The sequence below is a fragment of the Lissotriton helveticus genome, chromosome 3_2 (assembly GCF_964261635.1).
Source record: "Lissotriton helveticus chromosome 3_2, aLisHel1.1, whole genome shotgun sequence".
Lineage (NCBI taxonomy): Eukaryota > Metazoa > Chordata > Amphibia > Caudata > Salamandridae > Lissotriton > Lissotriton helveticus.
In genome coordinates this window covers 279,607,198-279,632,201 of record NC_136062.1, presented here as the reverse complement: position 1 = coordinate 279,632,201, position 25,004 = coordinate 279,607,198, and the positions used below count along the sequence as shown (strand labels likewise).

At 44.8% G+C, this 25,004-nt stretch overlaps 1 protein-coding gene across 1 annotated transcript in view; it reads right to left on the bottom strand.

Annotated features, from left to right (window-relative positions):
• Positions 1-25,004, bottom strand: part of LOC144826298 (hydroxylysine kinase-like) — a 650,942-nt gene that overhangs the window by 302,686 nt on the left and 323,252 nt on the right. The gene's annotated exons all lie outside the window — the stretch shown is intronic.

Genomic DNA, 25,004 nt, shown 5'->3' with positions numbered 1-25,004 from the left:
CCCTCTAAAGCAGCTCTGTGGACCTGGTTTCTCTGGCTCTACAGCAGCTCTGCTGACCTGGTCTTGGCCTCTAGAGAAGCTCTGCTGACCTGGGTCTCTGGCTCTAGAGCAGCTCTGCTGACCTGGTTCTCTGGCTCTACAGCAGCTCTGCTGACCTGGTTCTCTGGCTCTAAAGCAGCTCTGCTGACCTGGTTCTCTGGCTTTAAACAGCTCTGCTGGCCTGGTTCTCTGGCTCTAAAGCAGCTCTGCTGACCTGTTTCTCTCCTTCTGAAACAGCTGTGCTGTCCTGGTTTCTCTGGCTCTACATCAGCTCTACTGACCTGGTTCTCTGGCTCTAGAGCAGCTCTGCTTACCTAGTTCTTAGGCTCTAGAGCAGCTCGCTGATCAGGTTCTCTGGCTCTACAACAGCTCTGCTGACCTGGTTCTCTGACTCTACAGCAGCTCTGTCGACTGGGTTCTATGGCTCTAAAGCAGTTCTGCTGACCTGGTTCTCTGGCTCTAGAGCAGCTCTGCTGACCTGGTCCCTTGCTTCTAAAGCAGCTCTGCTGACCTGGTTCTCTCCTTCTGAAACAGCTGTTCTGCCCTGGTTTCTCTGGCTCTACATCAGCTCTGCTGACCTGGTTCTCTGGCTCTAGAGCAGCTCTGCTTACCTAGTTCTTAGGCTCTAGAGCAGCTCGCGGATCAGGTTCTCTGACTCTAAAGCAGTTCTGCTGACCTGGTTCTCTGGCTCTAGAGCAGCTCTGCTGACCTGGTCCCTTGCTTCTAAAGCAGCTCTGCTGACCTGGTTCTCTCCTTCTGAAACAGCTGTTCTGCCCTGGTTTCTCTGGCTCTACATCAGCTCTGCTGACCTGGTTCTCTGGCTCTAGAGCAGCTCTGCTTACCTAGTTCTTAGGCTCTAGAGCAGCTCGCGGATCAGGTTCTCTGGCTCTACAACAGCTCTGCTGACCGGGTTCTCTGGCTCTACAGCAGCTCTGCTGACCTGGTCTTGGCCTCTAGAGAAGCTCTGCTGACCTGGGTCTCTGGCTCTAGAGCAGCTCTGCTGACCTGGTTCTCTGGCTCTACAGCAGCTCTGCTGACCTGGTTCTCTGGCTCTAAAGCAGCTCTGCTGACCTGGTTCTCTGGCTCTAAACAGCTCTGCTGGCCTGGTTCTCTGGCTCTAAAGCAGCTCTGCTGACCTGTTTCTCTCCTTCTGAAACAGCTGTGCTGTCCTGGTTTCTCTGGCTCTACATCAGCTCTACTGACCTGGTTCTCTGGCTCTAGAGCAGCTCTGCTTACCTAGTTCTTAGGCTCTAGAGCAGCTCGCTGATCAGGTTCTCTGGCTCTACAACAGCTCTGCTGACCTGGTTCTCTGACTCTACAGCAGCTCTGTCGACTGGGTTCTATGGCTCTAAAGCAGTTCTGCTGACCTGGTTCTCTGGCTCTAGAGCAGCTCTGCTGACCTGGTCCCTTGCTTCTAAAGCAGCTCTGCTGACCTGGTTTTCTCCCTCTAAAGCAGCTGTGCTGACCTGGTACTCTTGCTCTAAAGCAGCTCTGCTGACCTGGTTTCTCTGGCTCTACAGCAGCTCTGCTGATCTGGTTCTCTGGCTCTAGAGCAGCTCTGCTGACCTGGTTCTCTGGCTCTAGAGCAGCTCTGCTGACCTGTTTCTATGACTCTAAAGCAGCTCTGCTGACCTGGTTCTCTGGCTCTAGAGCAGCTCTGCTGACCTGGTTCTCTGGATCTAAAGCAGCTTTGCTGACCTGGTTCTCTCCCTCTAAATCAGCTCTGCTGACCTGGTTTCTCTGGCTCTAGAGCAGTTCTGCTGACCTGGTTCAGTGGCTCTAAAGCCACTCTGCTGACCTGGTTCTCTCCCTCTAGAGCTTCTCTGCTGACCTGGTTCTCTGGCTCTAAATCAGCTCTTCTGACCTGGTTCTATGACTCTAAAGTAGCTCTGCTGACCTGGTTCTCTGGCTCTAGAGCAGCTCCGTTGACCTGGTTCTCTGGCTCTAAAGCAGTTCTGCTGACCTGGTTCTCTCCCTCTAAAGCAGCTCTGTGGACCTGGTTTCTCTAGCTCTACAGCAGCTCTGCTGACCTGGTCTCGGCCTCTAGAGCAGCTCTGCTGACCTGAGTCTCTGGCTCTAGAGCAGCTCTTCTGACCTGGGTCTCTGGTTCTAGAGCAGCTCTGCTGACCTGGTTCTCTGGCTCTACAACTGCTCTGCTGATCTCGTTTCTCTGGCTCTATAGCAGCTCTATTGACCTCGTTCTCTGCGTTCACGATGCATGCACCCGACTTCGCAAAACCATATTTAAAAATAATATAAGTTTGTTATAAGTACAAATATATTATTTTTATGAATATCTTAGATAATCTCTTGCCCTAATATGTATATTAAAGACACGTACATATCATTTTGGAACATCATTATTTTTTGCAGGAGTCGCGCACCCAGCGCGCCCCAGCACCTATATAGTAACAATTCAAAGGGAAAACCCAAAAAACCCTTGTAGGCTTGGGTAACAATAGTATGAACAATTATAAAGTGCCAACAAGGGATTTCGTTTTAAAATCTTTGAAGTAATCTTAGTAAGGCTGGTTGAATGACTCTAACCAACAATCAAGTGAATTAAATCATAGATACAGTTCATATATATGTAACTGCTACACAAAAAGAAAGAGCACAAAGCAGGAATATCTTATCAAAATGTATAAGTCTATTTGATAGGGTATAAACATAAAGTTGTCATTGAATTAGATGCAGGACAAAAACATGAGCAATGTAAAGGCAACTCCAGCCTATATCTCATGAATAAATAGCCAGTTCCTCAAAAAATCTGATTTTGACATATATCATACTTAAACAAATAGTCAAAAGGATACTACTTTTTTTAGTAGTAGTATAGATATTTGTGTCCACGTTATGCGCAATTCAATAAAACAAGAACTGCTTCTATATTCAGAGTAATGCAACTATGGAAAGGCTTATAGGCAAATAATCTATAATAGATTTGTCAAACATAACGAGTTGGTGTTCAAGAGTACCACTGAGATTCTGGCCAGACTCAAATATGTTGCAGAATCCAATTTCCAGTTACAAACTTTTCTGGAGGATTAGCGAGGTGTTAATGATTATGCTTAGCACTCAAAGACCAACGCAGTCTTGAAACGCTGTAGAAATGTCAAGATAGACTGGTGTCTACTTTGGAAATTTTTTACAACCAAGTTTCAATACATCTGAAAGTGTGACCACTGGCGCACCTCGTCCTGTTTGGCTCTTGGCTTGCTGCCATTTTGTTGTTTGTTGTTGTGCCTTCCCAGCCCGGCTCTCCACCCCGCTCCCGCCTCCCAGCTGCTCCTCCCTCCCACAGAAAGGTTAGGCTCTACTCTCCTGAACCAGAGCTGTGAACGTCCTGAGCTCCTCAGAAGCGGTCGCTCCTCACGCTGCTCCCCGCTCACAACCCGGTATTGTAGCGCCATACTGCCAAATTTGCTCTTTGCCTTAAATATCAGCTGCCCATTGCTCGCATTGCCCCTGAAACTATTTGTGCCTTATTTGTGCTTGATTGTAACTGCATCGTAGCACTACATTGCCTGCTGAGCTACGCATTAATTAATAAGCGATTGTGCATTGCTGCCTTCAGCTGATTGAGTTAATTGTGCCTGATTGTGCCGGTAATGCTTCCCTTTTTAGACCGATTGTTGGGGTCCCAGTCTCGTCCTGTTTGGCTCTTGGCTTGCTGCCAATTTGTTGTTTGTTGTTGTGCCTTCCCAGCCCGGCTATCCACCCCGCTCCCGCCTCCCAGCTGCTCCTCCCTCGCCCCCGCCCCCCCACTATCTACATATGACAGATGCTTTTACGCGCAGCGTTCACGTGCGCGGATGCGTGCCGAAGGTGCGCCAAAGGTAAGCCCGTCTATGCCTGTCCGCACCTGGACCGCGCCATGCGCAAGACCCCCTGGCCCCCGCAAACTCCTCTCCAACCGCTGTACGTACGACGCCACAACCCTCTCTGCCCTCAACCCCGGCCGACCACCAAACTGCTACCAAGCCGCCCCAGGACACACCCATGGACCCTTCACCTGCCACTCCTGCAAGTTCGACTGCATCAGGACCCACTCCAAATCCACAAACTCCAAACAGAGCTCCGACACTAACCACCTGAAATCGCCGGACGTCGCCTTCCTTACAGAAACCTGGATGAACACCTCATCAGCTCCCGACATCGCCATAGCCATCCCTGACAACTACAAGATCATCCGAAAGGACTGCATCAACCAAACAGGAGGAGGCATCGCCATCGTCCATAAGAACACCATCCGCATCACGACCAGTTCAGACGATAACCTCGCTACCGCCGAACACCTTCACTTCCAGATCCACACCGACCCCAAGACCACACTCAGAGGCACCCTCATCTACAGGCCAACAGGACCCCGCACACAATTCAGCGAATACATCACTGACTTCATCAGCCCTCACGCCCTCCCCTATGAGGACTACATCCTACTGGGAGACCTCAACTTCCACCTGGAAAAGATAAACGACAACCACACCACCACCTTTCTGGCCAACCTGGCCAACCTCGGACTCAAACAACTCGTTGACACCCCCACCCACTATGCCAGGCACACGCTCGACCCAATCTTCACCTCCAGCAAGCACATCTCCTTTAACCACACCACAGTTCTCCATTGGACGGACCACAGCTGCGTTCACTTCAACTACAAAAAGACCACGCCCCCCAACAACCTCCCACAACCAATTCCCCGAAGAAACTGGAACAAAATTACCACCGACCAGCTCTTCACATCGCTTCACCAAAACCCTCCTGCCAAATCATTGGACCCAAACCAAGCAGCCACCAACCTCACACATTGGATCACCCACAGCGCCGATGAACTAGCACCCTTGAAAAACCATCAAATCAAGCAAGGTAGCAAAAAAGCCCCCTGGTTCAACGATGACCTTAAGAAATCCAAAAAGTTCTGTCGCACCCTCGAGAAAGCCTGGAGAAAAAACCCAACCACTGACAACCTGGCCACCTTCAAGAACGCTACCCGCAAACACCACCAACTGATCTGATCCACCAAGAAGTCAGCATTCAAGGATCGACTTAACAACAACGCCCACAACAGCAAGGAACTTTTCAACATCGTCAAAGATTTTACCAACCCCACCGCCGGCACCAACGACATCACTCCCTCCCAAGACCTCTGTGACTTCCTAGCCTTATTCTTCCACAATAAAATCGCCGACATACATAACAGCTTTGAAAGCCAGTCCGGAGACCAGTCCACTCCACCCACCTCCAAACCAAAACCCCCCTCTAACAACCTTTGCGCCTGGAACCCAATCACCACTGAAGACACCATCCGCCTGATGAACTCCATCCACTCAGGATCGCCAACCGACCCATGTCCCCACCACATCTTCAACAAAGCAGACTCCATTATCGCACCCCATCTCCGAGACATCATCAACTGCTCCCTCAACTCTGCTACCTTCCCGGAAAGCTGGAAACATGCCGAACTCAGCGCCCTTCTGAAGAAACCCACAGCAGACCCCACTGAACTTAAGAACTACCGCTCCCTCTCGCTCCTCCCATTCCCTGCCAAAGTCATTGAGAAAGCCGTCAACAGTCAGCTCGCCGCCTTCCTCGAATCCAACAAATCCCTCAACCCCTCACAGTCCGGCTTCCGAGCCAAACACAGCACCGAAACCGCCCTCATCGCAGCAACCGATGACATTCGAACACTACTGGACAATGGAGAATCAGTTGCCCTCATCCTACTTGACCTCTCCGCAGCCTTCGACACAGTTTGTCATAGCACCCTCATACAACACCTCAGCAACGTCGGAATACAAGGAAAAGCATTGGACTGGATCATCTCGTTCCTCGCCGGAAGAACCCAGAGAGTCCGCCTCCCCCCTTTTAGATCAGAGGCCACTGAAGTCATCTGCGGAGTACCACAAGGATCATCACTCAGTCCCACCCTCTTCAACGTATACATGAGTCCCCTCGCATCCATCGCGCGCCAACACAACGTCAACATCATCTCCTACGCAGACGACACCCAGTTGATCCTCTCCCTCACCAATGACCCAAACACCGCCAAAACCAACTTACACGAAGGGATGAAAGAAGTAGCCGAATGGATGAATAACAGCCGTTTAAAACTGAACTTGGACAAAACGGAAGTCCTCATCTTAGGTTCATCCCCCTCTGCTTGGGACGATTCTTGGTGGCCACCGGCCCTGGGAACCGCACCCATACCTACGGACCACGCACGTAACCTGGGCTTCATCCTAGACTCCTCCCTATCGATGACCAGACAAGTCTACACCGTCTCATCATCATGCTTCAACATCCTACGCATGCTCAAAAAAATCTTCAGTTGGATCCCCACCGAAACAAGAAAAACGGTCACCCACGCACTGGTCACAAGCCGACTGGATTATGGAAACACCCTCTACGCCGGAACCACAGCCAAACTACAGAAAAACCTCCAACGCATCCAAAACGCCTCAGCCAGACTCATACTAGACATCCCCCGCCAAGCTCACATTTCCGGTCACCTGAAAGACCTCCACTGGCTCCCCGTCAACAAGAGAATAACGTTCCGTCTCCTCACCCACGCACACAAAGCCCTCTACGACCTAGGACCCGAATGCCTCAACACGCGCCTGTCCTTTTACACCCCCACCCGCCAACTACGATCGTCCAATCAAGCCCTCGCCGCAATCCCGCGCATCCATAGATCCACCATGGGGGGAAGATGCTTCTCCTACTTAGCGGCCAAAACCTGGAATTCTCTCCCCACCCACCTCCGCCTTACACAGAACCACCTCTCCTTCAGAAAGCAACTAAAAACTTGGATATTCGATAAGTAAAGTACCCCCCTCCCTCAAGCGCCTTGAGACCCCCTGGGTGAGTAGTGCGCTATACAAATGTCTGAACTTGAACTTGAACTTGGAGGATATTGAATGTTCTCTTAAGAAAATAAAAGGTATAGCAACATCACCTTAGTCCGAAAGTAGTCGCTCTAATGACAAATAATAAATTGGACATCGAAATTGATCTGACACTCTTTACTTTTACAGCAGTAATTAAGATATGCCTGCGACTGTCATCTATATAACTCAATCTACGGATAGATCCCGTGTGGACCTTTCCTTAGAAGGTAAACAATTTCATTTCTTTATTGATAGGGCACCTTAAAATGCAACTATAGGTACCCGTCATAAGTTAATCAATATAGATCTGAATTGTTCATCTTTTAAAAAATTTCTCGGGAGTACTAAATATTATTTGTACACACGGGTTATCTTTTTTAAGAGAATAACAGAAGGGAAATGACAGAAACTGAATAATATGTATTGTGTCTTTCCAGGGGTTATATTTCAAATGCAGTAATATATTGTCCTGAAGATGGTCTGAAAGAATAACTTGAACAAAGACCGAAACGACGACTTGATTGCCTGGTTCCTGTATAATTGTTTGATCCTTTTGACTATTTGTTTAATTATGACATATGTCAAAATCTGATTTTTTGAGGAACTGGCTATTTATTCATGAGATATAGACTGGAGTTGCCTTTACCTTGCTCATGTTTTTGTCCTGCATCTAATTCAATGACAATTTTATGTTTATACCCTATCAAATACACTTATAAATGTTGATAAGATATTCCCGTTTTGTGCTCTTTCTTTTTGTGTAGGAGTTCCATACATATGAGCTGTATCTATGATTTAATTCACTTGATTGTTGGTTGGAGTCATTCAACCAGCCTTACTAAAAGTACTTCAAAGATTTTGAAATGAAATCCCTTGCCAGCATGTATATGACGTCAGGCTGGACCCGTCACCGCGCAAGCGTCTCGTACTGTAATGCGCTTTTGTCGTGAATGTGCGGGAGGAGGAGATCCTGATTGGTCGCATACCAATGGCGCACATCACGCAATATGAAATGTTATACAACCAGCCTTACTAAGAGTACTTCAAAGATTTTGAAACGAAATCCCTTGCCAGCATGTATATGACGTCAGGCTGGACCCGTCACCACGCAAGCGTCTCGTACTGTAATGCGCTTTTGCGCTACTTGTAGGGTTGGATGTCGAGTCGTTGTACACGAGCCTCCCTCAAGAAGACACTCTACAGATGTTAGAAGATCTACTATATATGGAAAATTGGACTCACACCACCCCAAGACATTTTGTATTGGAATGCTGTCGATTAGCCTAGAAAACTTCTTTGAATATAATGGTGATCTTTTCCTGCAGTGCCACGGGAAATCCATGGGCAGTGCCTTTGCCCCTTCAGTAGCCGGACTCTACGTGAGTCATTTTGAGAGCCATCATGTACTTAATGATAACAATCCGCACGTTTCCAGTATATTATTCAACCAGCCTTACTAAGAGTACTTCAAAGATTTTGAAACGAAATCCCTTGCCAGCATGTATATGACGTCAGGCTGGACCCGTCACCGCGCAAGCGTCTCATACTGTAATGCGCTTTTGTCGTGAATGTGCGGGAGGAGGAGACGCTGATTGGTCGCATACCAATGGCGCACATCACGCAATATGAAATGTATATAATGTAACTGAAAAACACGCAGCCGTCACACACCGTACGCGGATCCTTCACGACTTTTCTAAAATGGCGGCTAGAAACCATGCACCCACCGTGATGTGTACGCTTTGAGTGTGTGACTCCGAAAAAAATGTAGGAAAACATTTTTTTCAAAGAAAATAGTATACATTTATTAAAATAAAAAATGAAAACAAAAAAATGAATCAATATTTAAGTTTGATTTTTTTTTTTTTTTTGCAATTTTCTGAAAAATATATAATGTTATTTAATGATTAAAATATTTATTAAAAAACAGTTACAAAACTGTAGAAAATCAGTACAAAAAATAGGTATAACTACTATCACACTTAAAAATAAGCATAGGTTTCAGAGACATTATAGTTAGAAATTGACATTTAAAAAAGCTTTGAAATTCACAGAAAAAACCATAGGTTTCAGAGACGTTATAGTTAGAAATTAGCATTTAAAAAACCTTAGAAATTCACAGAAAAAAACCATAGGTTTTAGGGGTGTTATAGTTAGCTGGCCATTTCACTCGTACAAAACCAACTGGTACTCTGTATTTTACAGTGAGTGATGAAAGGTTATACTAGTGTATGTTGAGGTGTATCAGATTGTCACGTGAAGGATGTCATCAGTGATGTCATCACTGATGTCATTTAAGATGTCATCAGTAATGTCACTGACCATGTTATGAATTATGCAATATGTGACATCATCAGCACTGCATTGCGGGCGCGCAAGTTATAGTTAGCAGAACTAACTATAACGGAGTAATTTCTATGGTTTTGTACGGGTGAAACGGCCAGGTAACACCCCTGAAACCTATGTTTTTTTTCTGTGAATATATATATACATACATATATATATTAGGCTCCAGTTTGCACCCAGCGGGTCACTCAAGGGTGGGTGCTTTTTCGTGGTGGTGCGCCACCCTTCTATGCTGCTCCTTACTCCCAATCCTTTTCTTCCAAAGAAGAGTACCATCACTCCCGGGGGGGATTTTCAGATATTTATTCAACAAACAAACGCGTTTCGGATAACCTTCATCAGTGTTTACAAAGCGACACTGCGAGGGGCCATTTTAACTTCTTGTTTCATCATCATAGAAATGGGACTTCACCCTTACAAAACATTCGTAAATCGAGTGGTTAATTTATCATGACTTTTTCATATATACACATCTTATGTACATATTTACAAATAAATGTTTTTTTTCCATGTTATCTAACATTTCACGTAACGTTTCAATTCCTTTTGTTATCTCGCCGTGGATCGGCGTGTCTGCCGTTTTTCGTTTCACAAGCCTACATAGCTATATTTCAAACAAACGGCTAATATGAGCGATTATCATCCCTTCTGACCATATATACATATTTACATTTTGTTGCATGTGTATATCAGGTGAGGGTATATGTACACATCGAGCCGTGGATCGGCAAAGCCACCATTATTGTAGACCAGTAAACTGATCATAGCAACATATATATATACATATATATGTGCACCAGGTTAATAAACAGCTCGAATCTGTGCAACATTCTTTCAATTTTAGTTTTATTTTTTAGCTCAAGTCATAAGCGAACAATTGGCTTCCGGTCCCAGAGCAGGCTTGTAGTGTTGTGTTTCATTGTAGAGTCAGGAATTTAAATAGACTCTCAAAATTATAGTTGATATAACTGGTGAGACTTACAGTCCACATCAAATACATATTTAGTCCTTCTAATTTTTAAACATACGGCTACAATGCAATCCCATGTGCTGTACTTGCAAAATGGAAAAAACGAGGGGAAATGAAAACTTTTTGCATCGTTATGCCTCCCTTGAGGAGTCACAGGATTGTGGTACAAAGCCCTGTCTACAATTGTTTGTATTTCAGCCAAAACCTATGTGTGGTTGCATGTGAACACCCATGTATCACCCATGCAATGGCCTTGATTAAAAATAAAGCAAGACAGCGCATTGCACAGCTTTGCGTTACTTTGGGTTATAATCGTATTGTAAATCCCACAACACTTTGCATTGGATATGCGTTAAAAAAGTAGCACAAACCCGACTTAAAGTGTTTGCAACTCTGGGTCAGGAGCACCAGCTCAGAAGATGCGTATCAACAAGCACATATCGGTCTCTGTTTATGGTCACCCAGGAAGTAGATAATTTTTTTATTTATGACATTTTTATTGATAACAAAAATCAAAACAGAGACATAGCTTTCTTGTTGTTGCAGACACAGTACACAGAAATCAGCATTGTAATACAGGTCCAGCAAACCCAGGTACCCCGTATCTACATAATCCCTCACCAGATCAAAGCAGTAGTCGTTACATTACAATTCAATGGTGTACCCACCTAATACTTAATAGTAAATCTGCGGTCTTCCGCTTCCGACGCCCACGAAGAGGAAATAGAGGACAACGTTCACATTTCTTTCAAGGAAACCAAATACCTTTTTTCCAACCCTACATGCCACAATTCGAAAATTGGTTCAATCCTTTCAACCCAGAGATGCAATAGCCCCCTCAAATGGGCAATCGATATGTGCAGAATATGGGAAACCAACTTCAACCACAGCAGCCTTTTTTAATCGAGAGGCCAGAACCAATCCCGTGGACGAATGAAAAATCTGACTTGGCAAGACCAACAGCCCAATGTCCAAACTTGCAGCATGTCGTCTGCTCAGCCAGGAACGAGCAAGAAGAATCACTGATTGTAAATCTAACAGAGATCAATTTGACCAAGGACCAAATGGAGATCCTCAATAAAGGTCTAGGATTCATCCCGACCCCTCCTTTAGATACCTTCAAATTGAAGTGTGAAATATCAGAGTTTTGCAGGACATTGAAATTGAAGTCTTTCTTCTCAGACAAAGAACAACAACAAAATGAAGGGGATACGACACTGAGGAGAAAATCCACTTTTAATCCTCCTAGTGGCACCGTTCCAGTCGAATTTGAGACTTTTGAACAAGCCCTAATGCAGGGGATAGATATGTTAGACATGAAGAAAAGAAAGACCTTCCAGAACCTCAGCAAACAAGAACGCCTGGCACTTGAAGAATTAAAAAATAACAATGATATAATTATCAAGCCGGCGGATAAAGGGGGAGGAGTAGTGATTCTTACAAAAGATGGATACAACCAACAATGTTTATCATTACTGTCTGATACCAAGTTCTATAAAAAACTTGACACAGACCCGACAGAAAGGTTGAGGAACACTGTTGCGATTATGATACATGAAGCAGAGCTAAACATGTGGATATCCCAAAAGGAGGCTGATTTTTTAACACCGAAAGAACCAAAAACACCTTTCTTCTACTCGTTGCCTAAGACTCACAAAAACAAATCGCCCTCTCCAGGATGGCCGATAGTCTCGGGGATAGGCTCTATATTAGAGCCCCTTTTAAAGTTTGCAGACGAATATCTCAAACCCCTTGTCCAAAAAACTCCTACATATCTAAAAGATACACGTGATCTTTTAGTTCAGATCGTAGGAAAAGACTTCAATTTGGACACTATGGGCCAGATGTAGGTGGCCAATTACCGGTCGGTAACGGCCGAATTCGGCCGTTAACGACCGGTAATTGGATTTTGAGATGTAGGGGGAAAAAACAGGCATTTTCGGTAATTTTACCGAATCGGTAAATATACTGCTTGGTAAAATTACCGAATATGCATTTTCGGTATGTAGGTGCCAAGTTGCACATTGACACAGGGCTTTGAAAATCGGTATTTTACCATGCAATACAATTGCATGGTAAAATACCGATGCAGGTGTACATGCACATCTGTGCATGTACACCTGTGACATGTGGCACACATACATGCCCTTAGGGCATGTATGTGTGCCACATGTCACACAAGCCTAAAACAGGGGTGCCAGAGGGTGTCAAAGTGACACCCCCTGCACCCTTGCTAAAATCGGTATTTACCGATTCTGTAATTACAGAATCGGTATTGCCCATTGATTCCTATGGGCTTCACAGCCCATAGGAATCAATAGGAAATACCGATTCGGTATTTCCAGATTCGGTAAACACCGAATCTTAACGATTCGGTATTTCCACATCTGGAAATACCTACATCTCCCCCCTTCATATTTACCACTTCTTAAATACCGAATCGGTAAAATTCGGTATTTAAGAAGTGGTAAATATGAATTACCTACATCTGGCCCTATGTTACTTGTAGGGTTGGATGTCGAGTCGTTGTACACGAGCCTCCCTCAAGAAGACACTCTACAGATGTTAGAAGATCTACTATATATGGAAAATTGGACTCACACCACCCCAAGACATTTTGTATTGGAATGCTGTCGATTAGCCTTAAAAGAAAACTTCTTTGAATATAATGGTGATCTATTCCTGCAGTGCCACGGGACATCCATGGGCAGTGCCTTTGCCCCTTCAGTAGCCGGACTCTACGTGAGTCATTTTGAGAGCCAGCATGTACTTAATGATAACAATCCGCACGTTTCCAGTATATTATACTGGAAACGTTACATAGATGACATCATAATTATTTGGCAGACAGATAAAGATCTGAACGTATTCATCGAGTGGCTTAACGGGAGAGACAGATGGCTGAAATTCACTTTTATCTCGAACAACCAACAGATAGATTTCCTAGACCTGACCATCTTTTCTGAGCAAGGGAAATTGGAAACGAAAACGTTCACGAAACCAACGGCTAAGAACAGTTTACTGTCCTATAAGAGCTATCACCCGAAACCTCTGCGGGATAACCTCCCCTACAGTCAATTTTTAAGGCTCAAACGCAATTGTAGCAAAGAGAGTGACTATAAACAACAAGCGCTAGAATTAAGTCAAAAACTAAAAGCGAGAGACTATACAGCCTCTACTGTTTCTAGATGCCGTAAACGAGCAAGACACCAACACAGAGAATGCCTTCTCCAGAGCCATGTCAAAGAACCTGTTAAAGATCTAGTTACATGCATAACAACTTATTGCCCAGCAACCTATGAGGTTCAAAAACTAATTAAGAAAAACTGGGGAATGATTACATCTGGCAAACATAACTGGCCAAAACCGAGGTTCGCTAACAAACGTACAAAAAACCTTAAAGACACTCTAGTGCACACACGTCCAATTAAGAGAATGGTGACAACATCAGAAAGAGACATGAACATGATGCCCGTTACTGGACACTATGACTGTGGAACCTGTGTAGTTTGCAAATTAACTAACACAACGAAGACATTACAACTCACTGAAACCCTCCTGTGGACCCAAAGACAGCACACAAATTGTAATTCTACCCATGTGATATACCTAGTGAGCTGTCCATGTCAAAAGAAGTACGTGGGAATGACCTGTAGAAAAATCAAGGTGAGAATAGGAGAGCACAAGAGTAACATCAGACTGAAGAAAAATACTACCAAATTGTGCAATCATTTTGTAGAAGTAGGTCACACTTGTGAAGATCTAAGATGGACAGTGTTAGAGATGTTGACTAACAAAACCCTAAACGCAGAGAAAATACTCTTTGAAAAAGAACAGAGGTGGGTGAACCACCTCCAAACCCATGTCACTGGTTTAAACGATAATATACCGTGGCATCATTTCTCATAAAATCAGCAAGACATACTGGTCGTGAAACACCGTCCTCCTAATCAAGATTGTGTACAATGTATGACCATGCCAATAATTTTCATTTTTGATTATGCTATGAACATATATCTATAAAACAGCCATTATGTGAAAATTTACCTCGAATCATCAAGAACATTTTTGGACACTCACAGGTAAAAACGAGGTATGTGGTAAATGCGCTATAGAAGGTATTTCATAACCTGTTAGTCCGTGTATGAAAATACGACGTTAGTCCTCTTTCTACTTCTACTTCTATGCATCCTAAAAGAGGAACAGGAACTGGCCTCCGTCTACCCAGGGGCAGAGCCAGCACAAGACGCTAGAATTCCGGCAACATGCGGGTAAGAATGGCGGCCAAACTAGATCCTCTCTAACAACCTCACTAAGTAAGTGGCCCGCAATGTAATAACTGTGTTACCTATTGCAGCTAGGGTTACATTGACTTCCCACGCACCCTGAGGAAGTAAGCGAGTATCCGCATTAAGGTAAATGTCTTTTTCCAAAAACGCCAACACGGCAATATGATCAAACATAATGACTCGATATACGAAAGCCTGACTATTATGAATTGAACTCGACTAATGACCAACCATTGTTAAGTTTCGTAGCAGGTTGATAATATTCGATCTTCACACATATACTAACGATACAAAAGAACTTAATTTTTGTGTCTTAAGACTCTACTTACACATAAGACATGTGTTCTTAACCATTACCATCTCCATATTTAATTGTGAACAGTTCCCCTAACGTATTGCACAATTCATTGTGAGAAATTTCTGTAAGTTACCGAGCATATTTCAATCCCAACCTCATTTTGTCACATTCTGCCTTGAGCAGTGAAATCGGCACTTTAGTTCTTTTTTTATAAAAGTACAATGATTGCTTTTTACATCAGTTGCACACTCTGTACTTTATGTATGCCATATGTATTAAACACTGCATAGAATTTTACTAACTTTAAACAAATTAACGCTCAACTTCAAAACGATCGCTCTACATATCATGTCTGCACAAGTATAGACCTCATACGTCCTCATTGTCACTGCTGTCTTTCTTTCTCTTGTTGTTACTGCCCAAAATTAGGTGCATACTGCTGTTCTGTAAATCTGAATACAGATTAGAAATTGCTATATGAAGAAACCTCTGATCGAATAACATTAGAGATGAAAAATTCTCTCTGTGTTTTTGTGTTTTGTATTTTCTATTTCAGGAACCTAAATACCGTTCTAAACGAGTGTTGACTAAATACGCACACCGTATCGAAACCTCCACAAGTTGTATGAGTACATTATTGTTGTTGTATTTGTCCTGACGAATGCTCTATAGACCCGGCTGGGCCATAAAGAGCTGAAACATGTCGACCGTTTACTGAGAGATAGAGGGCAATCTAGTTACTCGATTGACCATCATATCCGATTTATTTTTAACAACAATACATCTCCTTTTATATAAAAGTTTCTTATGTCGGAGAGATATTGTTTTTTAAGTAAAAAATTTTTGTTTGCACTATTTTTCCTGTTGGCACTTCACCTTCCCTTTGGAGGTGTCTTTCGAATCTCTAGACACTGCTATCGAGACCAGAGGTTGCCTTGGATAAGGCTGGCATATAGCACGTTAATTGGACACCCGATGACTATGCCATAACGCTGAGTGTGGGGCGGAGAAGAAATATACACCGCATATAACAACCAGTGTTTATGAGGGTGATCCATTATAGCCAATGGTCCTATAGTTACAAGTGTCCATTCTCCTTTTTTGATTAATTGATTCTAGAATGGGGAACTGAATGGACCTCAACTCCTCCTCCCTACTACTTGATTACTGTCTCAGTATAGGGCCCTTAAGCCAGGTGCCACCTTCCAGGCAGCACCAGGCCCCATATCCTGCAGCATCTACATTCGTATTATGCTTCTAGAGAGTCGGTACGATGTGTGCTGTTTGTCTTAGTGGTCAATTAAGCTAGGTAATGCCCCCAGAAGTTTTTAGGTCGATTGCTGGGAGGTAATAACTCGCTATCGTGCTCAGTTTGCGTACTGCCGTAAGTCATGTCGTAAGTCCAATCCAATAGGGTGGGGTCAGGCCGTGGGACCAGCAAATCGCAACTCTACATCATGCCATAGGAAAGCCCCATATCTACCAGACGCCTGAGTCCCTTAGGTAAGTGTTTGGAATAGCCCAAAAGAGCAAGCATAGGGTCAATGGGAGTGTCAGTGATTTCGCCAAGTGTCATAAAAATCAATACCCAGAAAGACGCTATCCGAGGGCATAACCAGGCCAGATTGTAGACATCTGCAGGGTCTGCTCCACAGGGTTCGCAAGCAGCAGAGTCCCGCAATCCGTACCCGTGTAGTCTCTCTGGCGTATAATATACCCTATTTAAAAACTTTAAAAGTATCAGCCTATGACGTCCCTTTAATGATACTCATTTCGTGTTTTCACAGCACGTCGAGTCATCCAGTACTCGGTTCAGGTCTGTTTGCCAGGCAAAACAAGCCTTCGTGTAGTGGTTAGCCCTATAGCCCTGAGCTATGTTATAAATTCTTGAAGCCGCTTTAATCACATATGTGAGAGGCGCCATCTCCGCCGGCTCCTCCAGCTCAGGACCCAATATGTCTCTTAGTGCATGTCTTACCCTGTGAAATTGGAATTGGGTTAGTGTAGTTGACGTACTACTTTGCCTTCATCAAACAGCTCCCCTATTGTGTAAATGTTTATCGCTTTCATAGCCTGAGCCACCCCTTTTTCCCTACACGGGGGCAACCTGTAACACCAGTCTAACGGTGTCATAGGGGAATAGAGTACAGCACCAGATTGTAATTTCAGAAGGTTATAACAGGTGTGGGTTGTCACATTATTCGAGTCTAGATCCCTGTTCTACCATCCTGAGGCTTGAACAGCAGCACCGGCAACGTAGCCAGGTGCAACCACCTCTTCTATCTGGAAATGTGGGGCATACTGGGACCGTGTATCCAGTGATGAGCATGAGCACCCTGCGCAGCCCTGTAATACAACTCTAGATCCAGCATTCCCAGTCCGCCCATGCGGTATGGGAGCTTGAGTATTTCCCACCTGACTCTAGCGTGCTTCCCAGCCCAAGCTAAACGAACCATCAGAGATGTCAGCACTCGAAAGAAGGAAATCGGTAGGACAATAGGGATGTTGGTGAATAGGAATAAAACTGTGGTAACACCACCATTTTCATAATAGAGATTCTACCCATAAGGGACAGGGGTAATTGTATCCACCTGTTCACGTCATCTTCCAGTTTGGAGATCATTGTCCTGAAATGTTCTTTAAAAACCTCCTCCGAATCAGTGTGCACCTTGATGCCCAAGTACCTGACTGGGTCCGTCATCCAACCTAAGGGGAAGTCTGGTGCGAATTGGACTGTCTCTGTCTTGAGTGGGAAGATAAGTGATTTATTCCAATTCACCTTGAAACTTGACCTGGTCCCAAACAGAATTGCCTCGCGTAGCACCGTCAAGAGATTCTGATCGGGGTTTCTGACTTATAATAAAGTGTTGTCTGCATAGGTGGATATAATCAGATTGTATGTCGGAAATCGTATGCCCCTATAGCTATGATATTCCCTCATCGCACAAGCAAGGGGTTCGGCCACCAAGGCATATAACAGTGGGGATAGCGGGCACCCTTGTCTCATACTTCTAGTGATATAAATAGGGTCCGTGACCAGATCCCCAATTTTTATTCTAGCTGTAAGCAAATTATAAAGAACTCCCAGCATTTGCAAATAGATGCTCACTAATCCCCTTCTGGTCAATCATGCTTCATAAATTTCCACTCTACCAAACCAAACGCCTTCTCCATGTCAAGGAAGACCGCCACAGCAGGAGTGTCCTGTTGAGTATATTGTATGGCCCCAAATAAGCTTCTGAGATTGTAAGTGAGGTTTCTCCCAGGAACAAAGCCAGCTTGTTCTGGTGATATCAGCAGCAGCACTAGGGGAGATAATCTGTTCGCTAAACCTTTGCATACATTTTAGTATAGACATTGAGGAGCGATAGCCGCCTATAGGAGCTGCAAGCAGTCGGGGGTTTCTCAGGTTTTAGGATAGCAACGATCAGTGCTTCCCGCATAGTAGGAGGGAGTATGCCCATTTCAATTATCTCCTTGAACAGGGCCTGTAGGTGCGGGATCAGCAGGACACTGAACTCTTTGTAGAAAGAGACAGTAAGGCGATCTACCCCAGGTGCACTATTAGCTTTCATTCCAGCCAGTGCTGTGGTTATTTAGTCTACTTCCAGCATGCGCATAAGATATTCCCTATGTCCATTCAGTAGACAAGGTAATTTAATATGCGTGAGGTAATCTAAGATAGCTTCATCAGTGCAACAGCCCTCCAAGCTATACAGGGATGCATAATATTGGCTAAATCTGTTGGCTATGTTGAGAGGATCCGTTAGTGGTACCCCCTCAGCATCATGCAGAGCTGTAACATTGAACTTTTTTCTTCTAGTTTTTAACAGGGAAGCTAGTACCGACCCCGGATGATCACCCTCCCCATATACGCGGGCTGTTACATATTTGCCTAGGTGTCGTAACTCAGTATGCACAGTCGAATTATACTCTTCCAGGGTATGGTATAATTCTTGTGTAACACTGTCATCCGCCCCTACTAGTAATTGTTGCTCTAGGGTGGCTAATGTGGATTCAAGGTCTGTAAGGCATTGGCGGATTGTGCGGAGTACTCCAGAGTCTTTGACCATGGCCATACCATTAATGTAAACCGTTACATTTTCGCACACCATGGTAAAAGAGTCGACTGAACCTACATGAACATTCAAAAATGTCTCTATTTTCTCAGTCAGTTCCGCCTTAAAGGCGGGGTCTAATAAGGAATATGGGGGAACCTCCAAGTAAAGGGAAGTACAACTGCATGCGGGGTTTCCAAATCAATCTGTATGGGGGCATGATCCAACAGCGTGCAAGGCAGAACCTCGCAGTCACGGATCTGTGTGAGCCAATTCCTTGAAAGAAAGAAATAATCAATCCTAGTGTGGAGGTTATGATAGGCTGAATAGTGCGTGTAGCCTCCCGGGCCCTGTGATCGTGTGCTCCACATATCGTATAAGTCTAGTTGGGTCATGGTAGACATAATAGACCGGGCAGTGGTGGTTGGATGTCTAAGTGGCCTACCTGACCTGTCTAAAGTGGGGTCAAGCACGCAGTTAAAGTCTCCCCCCGATAGTAAGGGAACTGTGCCATAGCGACTCATGCTCTCTAACAACTTTACAAAAAAAGAAGGGTTGGCAAATTTGGGGCCATAAGTGTTACAATCAATCCAAGCCCCTTCCCACAGCAGAGTGTCAAGGCAATCCAGTGCATATATATATAAAAACAAACAGCTCTGGTCTCTGTAAAATCCTCCCCCCACCCACGGCATGCATTTCACAACTGTGCACACACAGTTTGTTCCCCTCCCATCCAACACCACAGCAATTAGATAACAGAAGTAGGCTCCAGCATCATGGCAGATTACCACGGAGCATCACCCGCTGACTCTCAAAATGCTCAATTAAGTTACCTGAAATGAAAAACGTTGTAAACAGAACTAGTCCCCAATAGTGTGCTTCACATGGAGGAAGATGTTGCTCGCCCAGTAGGTTGGAGAAACCACTCCACGCCGTCTGTCAACATGAAATAAACGGTGCATCATGCAAGTATATAATTGTGTCTACCCTGTCCCAATGATATCTTGCTATAACTGATGAAGAACATGCGAATCATGACTGCCCTGTCTGCGTTTGATACTGGGGCCTAACACCCCCAACAACAATTACCCGTTAACTGGTTCAATGCTAGTGGACCACCAGGGCCATGTCCCCTGCTAGAGTCCTGTGAACCCCCCAATCATTCACACCAAACACCATCTTATCTGTATCCCAATCAGCCGAGTCCTCAGTCCTGGTCATCATGACTGTCCCCTGTTGCTCCTTCCAAGGTGCTTCGCTCCGAGTCCGTCTGTTTTTCCTTGGACCACTCCTTCAGGGCTTTTTGTAGCGTCTTTGAGTCCATAAAAATCCGCGATTTGCCTTGACGATTTACGCAAAGTCTTGCTGGGTAGAACAATGCATAGTATAGGTTTTGGTCCCGCAACTGTCGTTTCAATGGTGCGAATTGCCGATGCGCCTCCTGAACGCCGACCTTGAAATCTGGAAATAAAGACATCGTCGAGCCCTCGAACTGCAAAGTGTGTTTCTCACAGGCCACCTTTAATGCCACATCCCTGTCCCTAAAATTCAGCAATTTGGCGATGATGGGCCACGGGGGAGCTCCAGGGGTAGGGCGCGGGCCCAGCGAGTGGTGTGCTCTTTCCGACATGAACATGGGGGAGAAATTCTCACTTCCTAGCACTGTCATAAGGAGTTTTTCAACGAAGAGTTCCATGTTTCTGACCTGAGTCATCTCCGGCAGGCCCATGATGCGAAGATTACTGCGGCGAGACCTTGCCTCCAGGTCCTCCACCTTGTCGTGCAGGACTTGTAGCGCCTTGCCCATTTGCTTCTGTTCTGCGTCCAGGTCTGTCTGGGCCTCCACGACCTCTGTGACCCTTCATTCGGCCATATCCAGTCTTTCTACCTGCTTATCCATCCACTCAGTCACTCTGTCCATGCGAAAGAACAGGCAATCCAGTTTATTGCCATGGATCGATAAGATGCTCTGCAAGTTCTTTTCCATGGCCTCCAGCAAATAGCACCATCAGCCACAGCTTGCAATGCGTCTTGCGTGGTGTCCCCATCCTCAGGTGCGTCATCTTGCACTCTTGATTTGCGTTGGTCGAAGGTGAGTTTGGGTTGGGATTTGTCCACTCTCCCCATTAAGGTGCAGCAACTGGGAACTACGGCACCCCCACTGACTCAAGCGGACGAATTGTGCATTTCCACTTAGTTGGCAAGCGGTGCGGCCATCCTCAGGTCCCTCAGGAGATGAACTCGCAGCCCACCCAGGGCACCAACGAGGGATCCGGCTCCCTCCTCGCTACAGCAGCCCCAGTGGATCACAGGAGTGCATCAGGTATGTCCAAGGTATGTGAAGAGCCATGGAACGCCCTGGTCTGCGCTCAAGGCCAGCTAGACTGTATGAGTGGCTGCACTAACCAGGATTGGGGCAGCATGAGTTGGGGCACTGCTACAACTGAACACCGCTGGGTCAGCGCACCAGTACAGTCTCGCACACAGAGCCCCACCGCAAATCCTTCAGGCCGCTCCAAATCCTCCGATGCGCAACTCAACTGCCACAGCAGCATGCACAGGTCCTCACCTGTCTGGGCACAGCAGGGTCCAGCAAATCTCACCAGGCTGCACCACCGTTGTCGGGCACAATCAGGCGGTAAGCCGCGCAGCCATCAGACCTCAACATCAGCAGGGACTTCAGTGCAGCAGCGTCCGGGAGTCCAATAAAGCCTCAAGCCAGCATTTCTCCCCACTTGGAACAGCAGCAGGGGGAGTAGTGTTGAGCCCCCGTGAGTGTGGGTAGCAATGGTGGAGCAGCTCACAGCCAGATCCCCAGGCTCCGGGCGGAGCATGCAAGGTCTCCTGTTATCAGCGTCAGGTGCCAAGTGCTGCGCACCCAACAGCAGCGCCGGTCGCAGCTGCTTCACAGTCGCTCCCAGGGCAGCGATGGTACGCCTTGCCCCTGCAGCAACCCTTGGACTTAAGGGGATGGGATGGTTTGGTGAGCAAGGCGCCAGCAGTCGAGGCGCCGCCTCCACGTCACTCTAGGTCAGGGCTTATTGCCCAGAGCAGGAGCGTCGCGATCCACCACGGCAGCAGGGCACAGCAGCAGGCGTAGGGCTCCGAAAATGGCACATCTTGCGCCCAACACCTTCCAGGACGGGCGTTTGTAGAATTCAGGACAAAAAGTAAGCACCCATGTCGGATCACTGGAGGATATTTCGATGGCTCCACTAAGCTATCAAGCTAAGCGGCCATCTTGGGCACAGGCAAGCTCCGCCTCCATGAAGTAGATTATTATCTTGCTATAGTACATGCACAGTGAACTCTAAATAATAGCACACATGGCCATAGTGAAAGTACATGTTAAGGATAACCGTAAAATATCTTCAATAAAAAGTATTGTTGTAAACAAGAGAGCATGTATCACAACCCGGAAAGTCCATCTGCCTTGATAGTAAATTATCCACTGGATGGTTGTGCATTCCTTTTCCTCTTGAGTGTCTCTCCTTTATCTTCACCCACACATAACAATGCCTAGTATATGACCTCTGTATTTGCTAGTCAGTGACCATTGTATTTACAAAACTCATAGGCATTAAAGATACACTTTAGGGGGATGGAGGTACAATTCTATAACAAAGAAAAACATATCCCCAACACATCACTAAGTGCTCAGTACTATCCTAAGTTGTCTCTTGATAAACTACACTTGATATTGACCACGATTCTAAATCTTACCAGACTGTAAAAAGAGGTCAGATATTAGTGGTTGAAGAATAACCATAATGATATACATTATATCTAAATTACAATGAAGGGTATGTACCCGTAGGTAACATCATATAACAATGGATAGCTTTAGTATAATGGTATACAGCCACTAAGACCTATTAAAAGGGTCAATTTTAAGTAAATGATTTGACCATACCTGGACTTGAATACTTTCGTTTCCTACTTTAAGAGTTCCCATCCACCGCTTTGCTTACTCCAATAGCCCTGTTTAACATCATTGTCATTTGTGCTGTTCATTTAATTTTGTTTGTTTTTTCTTATGTTTCAGTATGTCTTCACATATTTGTGGTAACTGCATATTTTTGACATTTGATCTTTTAATGAAATATATGTATATTTATATATAAGAAATGTTTAACAGATATAAAGATAATAATTTACAATAAAAATATAAAAACATCTGATTTATATACAAAAAGCAATTTGAGTTTTGATTAGTTCTTGTCACATGTCATAGTATTTATGTGTATGGTTTCCTTGGGTTTGTTGGCTTATTAATTATAGCTCACTAATGTCTGGTTTACAAAATAGAGTTTAAATTATTCCCTACAATTAGTGATTTCATTAGTAGTAGGGGTCCCCTTCTTTTCAAATAGAGTTTCCTACTTTAAATACATGATGCTGCGGGCAATGAAGTTACAGATTGACTTTGCAAAGCAGCTCTGTTTTGTGGTAGATCCATCGTCAGGAGAATACCCTTTGTGGTCCTAGTACAGGAAACATCTTATGGTAGCAATGCAATGTCCTTCTTTGACTTCAGAATACCTTCAGTGATGGAGGCCTATAGGTAAATATAAGCCTCCAGCTTAGCAAAACGTTTCATCTTTTTCCAGTGTTCCCGTCTCTCCAAATACAGCTTTGCATTGTTGACCATTAGTTCTGGGTGATCCTGTTATATCCTGACTTCAATGTTATGCATGCCCTGCCTATAGAATCCTACAGTGATGACATGCCTTTAGATGTTGTGAGTCAAATGAGACATAGTTAACTGGGCTGAGCTTCCTGTTGGTTGCTCCTGGTGGGGTCTCGCAGTCACCTAGTACCATCTTCAATAAAACCTCTTTGAATCACCTGAACCTGCATGGACTTGATCACTACAGATCCCAAAACGCTTATCCGAATTCTTCACTCAGAGATGATCTTAGAATTGAAAGGTCCAGCATGGACCACTTGATCATTGTCAGGGCTGGAATGTCGATGCTGACATTTTAACAATCAGCTGCAGACTGCTTTTAGACCATTATGGACTGCTATGGTGCCCCTATGGTCCTTTTCTATCCATGGCCTTCTGTAAATGTGGGGCCGGTTTGAATATTGTTTGCCAGGGCTATGTATTTATTGGTATTTATATAGCAAAACTTTAGCTTGGAGGCCTTAGACATTTCTTGGGAAGGGGGGTAGGGGGAGACAACAAGATTGTGACCATCAAGTGTGGATTACACAAATACATTTCACAATTTTTTAGGCACAGGAAGACTGATGAACTGATTTGCCCAGAATCACGTGATGTTGAGCCAAGACCCACGGCGGGATTCGAGCCTGAGCCCCTAGATTCTAAAGGTGGCAGCTGCATCCACTAGGCAACATTTCCTATTCGGCCCTGCTCATTATAGCTTCATACTTTCTCCTAGTTCACGATTGTGTCGCATTACAAAATACGGGAGCTAATCAGATGCAAACGATATGAAAATGATGGACAATTTTCAAGGCATTATTAATTTGTAAAATCTTTTTCCCTGTTCAAACTTGAAATAAGGGCCACCTTACAGTTGTTCTTGTTCCTCTGTGAACAACTTCAAAATGTTCCCACCAAAATAAGTACTGTGTAAAAAAGCTTTTGAATAGTTGGGTCTACACAGTTTAATCAAACAGGAGTGCCTCAGCCATATGAATCTGTATTCTACTAAGGGTTCAGAGAAGTTATTACGTTTTTTTTTCCTCATAAATGTCATGTCAATTCTGTGAACACTCATTTATCACCCATGCCTTTGAAACATTTCTGCATGTGGGATTTCAAGTTAAAATCCAATGATTTCATGCCGTGACTCTTTACAGCTCCTTTTTTAGGACAAAAGCCAGCAACATCTATGGGCAACCATTCATGTCAAAATTACAGACCCCCATAAAGGGTTCATATTACATTCATTCTTATATTTGTCATATTCATTTTGCACCATGCTATGCGCTACAGGAGGTGTCCTATATAGGAATCTGCAATTTTGACATGGATGACTTCCCAAAGTTGCTAGGAAGGCAGTTTCATACTTAAATTGAGAGAAAATGGCACATGCAACAAGGATGGAAATATCACCAGCGTGCAAAATGATACCAGCTCAT